This window comes from Denticeps clupeoides, chromosome 6 (genome assembly GCF_900700375.1).
Source record: "Denticeps clupeoides chromosome 6, fDenClu1.1, whole genome shotgun sequence".
Lineage (NCBI taxonomy): Eukaryota > Metazoa > Chordata > Actinopteri > Clupeiformes > Denticipitidae > Denticeps > Denticeps clupeoides.
The window spans coordinates 4,923,876-4,930,676 of NC_041712.1; the positions used below are offsets into that span (position 1 = coordinate 4,923,876).

The 6,801-nt window shown below is 41.1% G+C and overlaps 1 long non-coding RNA gene across 1 annotated transcript; it reads right to left on the reverse strand.

Moving 5' to 3' along the window:
* Positions 1 to 5,629: 5,629 nt before the first annotated feature.
* Positions 5,630 to 6,111, reverse strand: LOC114793172 (uncharacterized). The gene is made up of 3 exons (XR_003750206.1): positions 6,025 to 6,111; positions 5,874 to 5,929; positions 5,630 to 5,693 (listed from the first exon to the last, which is right to left on the reverse strand). It is a non-coding gene; the product is annotated as an uncharacterized LOC114793172 (long non-coding RNA).
* Between the last annotated feature and the right edge of the window lie 690 nt (positions 6,112 to 6,801).

A 6,801-nucleotide genomic window follows, 5' to 3' on the forward strand; every position in this document is an offset into this window, starting at 1 on the left:
AACACAAGAATCACATGACCGTTGTGTCAGTGAACATAAAACCATTAATTCCATATACTTACAACCAAAGAGGTTACTGTAATATGGAATTCTAGAATCTGTATATGGAATATAAAGAACTATATGTACTGTGTGTGGTTTTCTAGGCTCTATGAGATGATTGTGTTGGACGATGGTAGCCTGGCTGCTATGGAAGCTGCACCTGTAATCAGAAGGTCAAGTTTTCAAAATGTTCAACCTGCCAGGTTCCACTGTGGTCTCATTAAGCAAGATAGCTCCATGAGCACCACTTATGGCTGCCTGCTGTTCCTACGCAAGATGGGTTAAATACAGAGATCGTGTTTGGTTGAACTGTGTCTTTCTGTTTCTGCTTTTTTACCATGGCTTTTTCACTTCATCACGATAACGCACAATGTTATGTAGGTTGTTTGATCTGAAGAGCTTTGAGACCTCTGGACCCCTGTCCTGTTTCCACCAGCCCCCCTCCCACTTATCCCACTGCCTGAGGGAATGTCAGTGTTACTTGATGAGGAGGAAAAAGGGAAAGAAGCTCCAGTCCAGCCCTTGAAGCCTACAGAGAAGATGGGAAGTCTGCACTTTTCAGGGTTCCTGCGATCATTAAAACCATGGAAAAAGTCATGGAATTTGAAAAGGGAATTTTCCAGACCTTAAAAAGTTTTGGAATATGAAATAAAAATATAGTCATTGAAATATGATTGACCCATGAATGTATAATTATGTACATAGTTCCCGTAAGATTGCATGAGAAACCTTTTTTGTACGTTTACAACTACAGCGTTTAAAACTAGCGCGGGACTGTAGTATCTTAGTTGGCTTTACGTAGTGAACCATGTCATGTGCTACTGTGTGCTTTGCTCAGGCTGTGCAAACTTGGAGGAAGAAACGCTGTCGTTTCAAGCTTGTCATATTTTTATTATATCATATTTTGGAAAAATTGGACTTTTTGTGTTTTTTATTTGCACAGAAATTTCAGAGAATGTAATAAAAATTTTCCTCAGAGCATTTGAAAAGTAATAGAAATGATTTTCTAAAAATGTGTAATATGTTCCCACAGTTAAACATGGTGGTGGCAGCATCATGCTGTGGGGCTGTTTTGCATCCTCAGGCACAGGGAGCCTTATTCGGGTGCATGGCATCATGAAAAAAGAAAATTATGTTGATATTTTGAGGGAGAATATGCAAAAAAAATCTGCTCATCATCCAGGCTTAGGTCTTAGGGTCTTCCAACAAGACAATGACCCAAAGCATACATCGAATTTAGTCCAACAGTTCCTCAAAGATACCAAAACCAAGATCCTGGAGTGGCCTGCACAAAACCCAGACCTCAATCCTACTGAGAATCTGTGGTGGGTGTTCAAAGTAAATGTCCAATGTAAACCATGGATGTTCGATTTTTGCTCTTTCTCATTTCAACTCTGTGTATCAATTAATTAAACTTAGTGGACGTTGTTTTTATAGAGTATTGGTTTCCAAAACACTTGTTGTTAATGGTCATTTTCAAAGGGAAATTAAAAGTGTTGTTTAATTACATATGGGGGGCTAATAATTTTTGCCTCAACTGTATTTATCAGGAGGCAGAACCTGGGACGCACCTGATAAAACAGGTTCAAGTTCGCAAGTTAGGGTTGCCATGGCAATGGAGGCGTCTGGAGGCTGGGCGAAGTCCTGATGCTCCCTCCATTACAGGAGACGAACGTCACTCTCCCGTAGAGCAGCAGGTGTGGACGGCCAGAGGCTGAAGAAAAGGGGCGTACCAGGAGAGCGTGGGTCATCCGAGGAGAAGGCAGAGGCAACATCACTAAAAGCGCAAGGGTTGAAGAACATCGGGTCAGACGGGGCATCCAAAAAGCAAGGTCACAGTCAAAAAGAGTGAACAATAAAATAATCTTGGACAGGAATGGCTTACATCTACGTGATAGGAATCAACGAAGAGTTTGCAGTGTTATGGCACGTTAGTGGCCCTTTCATACTGGCTGGTGTACTCGGTATTTTTATTTACAGTCATCAGAAAAAGAAATCATGGTGGCTGACAAGCAGTGAGCACTTTCAAGTGAAGTGAAGTCATTGTCATTGTGAAACACTGCAGCAAAGCACACGGTGACACAACATCATGTGTCCTCTGAATTTAACCCATCACCATCGTGAAAAGTGTGTTTAACCATAAACATTATATTAAACAGTGCAATAAACAAGATGCCAGGCAATTTCAGTCTGAATGAAATCATTCTGGACATTTCCCTGCTGTGACTCTAGGCCAGTGGTCCCCAAACAGCGGTTCACGTCCCCCTGGGCCAGAGATCACAGGGGATGCAGAATTGCATCTGCGCTGAGGTTAGCAAACATTAAATGTACTAAATCCCAATAAGATACTCAAATAGGATTATTAGGATAATCAAAACTCTGTATAATCCTGTATGCTATATAAACTAGAGCTGTAAATCTTGGCCCGAGCAGAGTTGAGTCGGGTTTGTTCTCAATGTCTTTTTTTCCCCGGCCTGTAAGTAACACAGTTGACACATGAACGTGTGTACGTGTATCTGTGCTGTCATCATTCACGTCTTTTTTTTTTATTTAACTTGTTACAATCATGACAGACGTTACTGGGGGACAGTGGAAAACGGAGAGAAAAGGACGGTAGGACAGAAAGTTGACATACAGAGAACGGAGAGAATGGAGGAGGAGAAAAATGGGTGGGGGGTTTGGAGAAGGACGGGGAACAAACACAGACCATCTGCTTCTGTACCTGCTTAAACAGACATTCTCAGAAAATGTCATCAGCGACAAAACCTCAAATACTTTGGAGTCAGAAAAGACATTTTACTGACCTTGTACTTCATAGTCATGTCACAGATTTCTCTTTGCACTAAACCAGCGCTAATTGTAAAACCGGCTGTAAGCAAAGACTACGCTCAAATTGGTAAAAATGCATGATTTATCACGAATTGCCTTTCGTGTCCTGCTAATAAAATAACATTTATACATATTCTTTAATTTACAGTAAAAACAGCGATTACAGACAACGCGTGTTATTCCTAATTCTTCTCAGTGTAGAAAGCTAACAAACTTACTGAGAGAATGAATATTTGCTGTCTTCTGTTGAATGAGCAACATCCGTAACCTCGCTGTTTAATTAGACATCCGATATTTATCCGGTATGGAAGCTCAGCATTAAAATAAAGATTTTCATGAACCGCAGATGATGGAAAAGTGAGTGACCGACGTTAAAAAGGCCAAAACGCAGCACTTCTTTTAGCCGCCTGTGCGTCCAGAGACATGACCGTCGAACACCAGCAGGTGGCGCCCGAGGCACCATTTTCGCTCCCTGACGACCTACAAAATGACGAACGTCTGCTATACGTCTTAAAGTGAAGAGATTGTCACTTATGATACACAGCAGCACATGTCCTCTGCATTTAACCCATCACCCTGAGTGGGCAGCGGGCAGTGTGTGTGGAGTCGGTGCTCTGCTCAGTGGCACCTCAGTGGCACCTTGGCGCATCGGGATTCGAACCGACAACCTTCTGATTAAGGGGCCGCTTCCTTAACCCCCTACGCCACCGCTGCCCCGCCCCCGCCGAAGAAAGCTTTATATAGACACTACAAATCGAGCGCTGATGTTCGTTCTGGCTGAGTACAACCACTGGCAGAAGATCATTTTTTATTCTCAAAGCCTGTTTTGGCCTTCACAGCATTCTGGGAAATGTAGTCAAACGCCCCCCCACCCCCCCAATGCAGTGCTACTGCATTGGTTTCCATAGAAACTGCTAATAGTTATTATTTGAAATATATAAGAAACATTATGAACTACATTTATTGGCCCGCGAGTGGCTCAGTTGGTAGCGCGGGTGTTCGCGAAGTGGAAGATCCCGGGTTCAAATCCCACTTACGGTAAGTTAGCTTAGCAACTTACTGGTACGTTGCTGTGTAGGCTAATGCCTATAGCTTCATATGCATGCATGAAGTTGTACACAATGTACTGAGGCCGGGTGCTGCTTGTCTTTGTGTGCTTTCAGGAACGAGACAGGAGGAACGTCGATGGATCCTTTTTGTGCCAGCAGGCATTCTTTTGAAAGCTATATAGTTCAAGAAGAGCTTGAGGAAGTTTCAGCAAATTTTTGCACATTATCCAAAATCCATCAATTACTTTATTTCCAAATGTGGGATTAGCTAACATAAAATTTTAACTTTTACACTCATATGCAAATAAGTAATGATTTAATGACAGCATTATTTAAAAAAAAATATGTAGTGACATTATACACTCCCTGGCCACTTTTTTTAGGTACACCTTGCCAGTACCAGGTTGGACCATTTTGCTGTCTGTAGTTTTATCATTTGTCAGCATTTCTTTCTACAGCATTTCTTTCTACAGATATTATTTAGACATATTTGATTCTATATTGTAGTGTCTTTGCGTGGTGTGGCAGTCATTATATAATACATTTTCTCCTAAATAAATAAATTTTTCTGATTCGGAAGTGCCTTCATTCTCATAGCATAGATTCAACAAGATGTTGGAAACATCCCTTAGAAATCTGGGTCCATATTGACGTGATTGCATCATGCATGTATTGCAGCAGCAGATCCATGATGCGAATCTCCCATCACATCACGTCAGAAAGATGTCTGATTGGATGGAGATCTGGTGACTGTGGAGGCCACTGAAGTTCCATCAACTCACTGTCATGTTCAGGAAACCAGTTTAATAATAATTAGCACATAATGACTTCACCTCACATCTAACGAAGACCCCCAGGTTCACCATGTGCTTGACCAGGAGAATGTGGGAGTGGAGGATTCCATCCTCTATATATGCTACACAGGATGTACTCTCACTGGACAAAGGATGCAGTGCTGTGGGAATCCAGTTTTTTTTTACTTCCAGCCCCTCCTGCTGACAGACAAACTACTGCAGATAAGAGTGGGACCCAAGTATGGTGACCTGTTACTTCTGAATACATTACAGAAAAGTCACTACAATAAAATCTTTGGAAGAAGTCAGGGATTTTAATAATGTACAATCTGAACGCTACTAATTTTGATACCACAGCACGGAGGTAAAAGTTACCAAGATCCTTACGCTTCAGACAACGTACTTGTATCAGAATAGATCAACTATTCTGTGTGATGTCTCCATAAAAACACTTTACACGGTCATCTTGGAGTCTGACTGTTATTGTTCCTCAAAAGATGATGAATGATGATGAAACTGTATCAGTTACGGGTAGACCAGGTTATTATTATTACTATAATAATCAAAATAAAAATTAGCTCATAATTTATAAACACTGGAAGTCAAATCAGGCGTAACACACAAGGAGATCAATAAAACAACACAATACAAATTACAATATATAATTAAGTCAGGAGTAAAGGAATTTAAATCGTGGTTATTGGCACAATTTATTTGAGGGGTACTTTGAATAGTTAAATGACAAAATGCAATTTGCAATAAAAAAAAGTATAATATATTTATGTCATTTTATTATATCAATATAATACATTACAGAGCAAAAGAAAATATCAGTTGTCTACATTTTTGTTGTGTACGCATGAAAGAGAGAAAAACTGCAGACGTCGGAGACAACAGATTAAAGGATTAGCAGGACCCTGTGGTCTTCTGATGTTCTCTGTCCATGCAAGAACACGTCCCTCTTTGCCTGTTTCTTTTTCTAACGTAAAAACAACGTCTGGTATAAACTTTTATAAGAAATAAAATTTTCTTTAGTTGTCTCTTATTACCAGATATTTATTAAGATTTTTTAGTTTTTTTTTTTTTTTTAAAGCCCTGCTCAGCTGCTCAACACAAGCCTGGTAGAGGAATATAATTTACTGAAACACAGAATACTGACCTGGTCCTGAATCTCATATCTTCATCGTGGCCTGGGAGAACATCTTCTGCATTCATCTACTCAATCGGCAGACAGAACGTTCATCAGCACACAAACACAAGATACCCAGAATATGTGATTGTACAAGAGAACAGAACTGGGTTTTACTGACCTCACTGATGACTGCAGTACTGGGTTTGAATGGGTGGGGCGTATGGGTGCTGTACTGCTGATCCTCCAAACGCTGCCCTTGTTCCACTGCTTCTTCCCTCTCCTGCTGGAGTTTCCTCGCTCTGCCCTCTCCATCTTCTCCTGAACCCTCTGTACTCCACTGCAGTCATTTACATTTATGTTATTTAGTAGACGCCCTTGTAAAAACGACACATGAAGACCATGTGGTGTTGGAGAAGAGAATAGAGTGTGTAGAAAAAACTCTTTCTCCCTCCACACAAAGCACTGTATTCAACCACTCCAATTTGATGTTACCTGGCAGGCAGAAAGGGGCATGGCACAACAGAGGTTAGAAATGAACAGTTTTCTAATTTATTAACACCGGTAAATAATTATTGTAGTTACATGTGAATATTGAATGTAAAAAGGTACCAAGGTTACAGAGAAAGTAAACATGAGAAGAAAGAGTAAAGAGGGAGAAGAGAAAGAGAAGGGAAAGAGAGGGAAACCCCCCTGAGCAAGATAGCTCAGAGGTCCCTTTTCCACATGTGTGCAGACATTTATACCCTGGCCTACAGGAAGTTGTCACTGGCCTACAGGAAGTTGTCACTGGCCTACAGGAAGTTGTCACTGGCCTACAGGAAGTTGTCACTGACCAATCAGAACCTGTTGTTTCTGATGTCACGCCCCCGGTGCCTCCCATTTGGTGAAGACAAAGAGGGTGGGCGGTCCTGACGGCTGATACTTCGCACGTTGATGTCGGACAAAGGCATGTAAA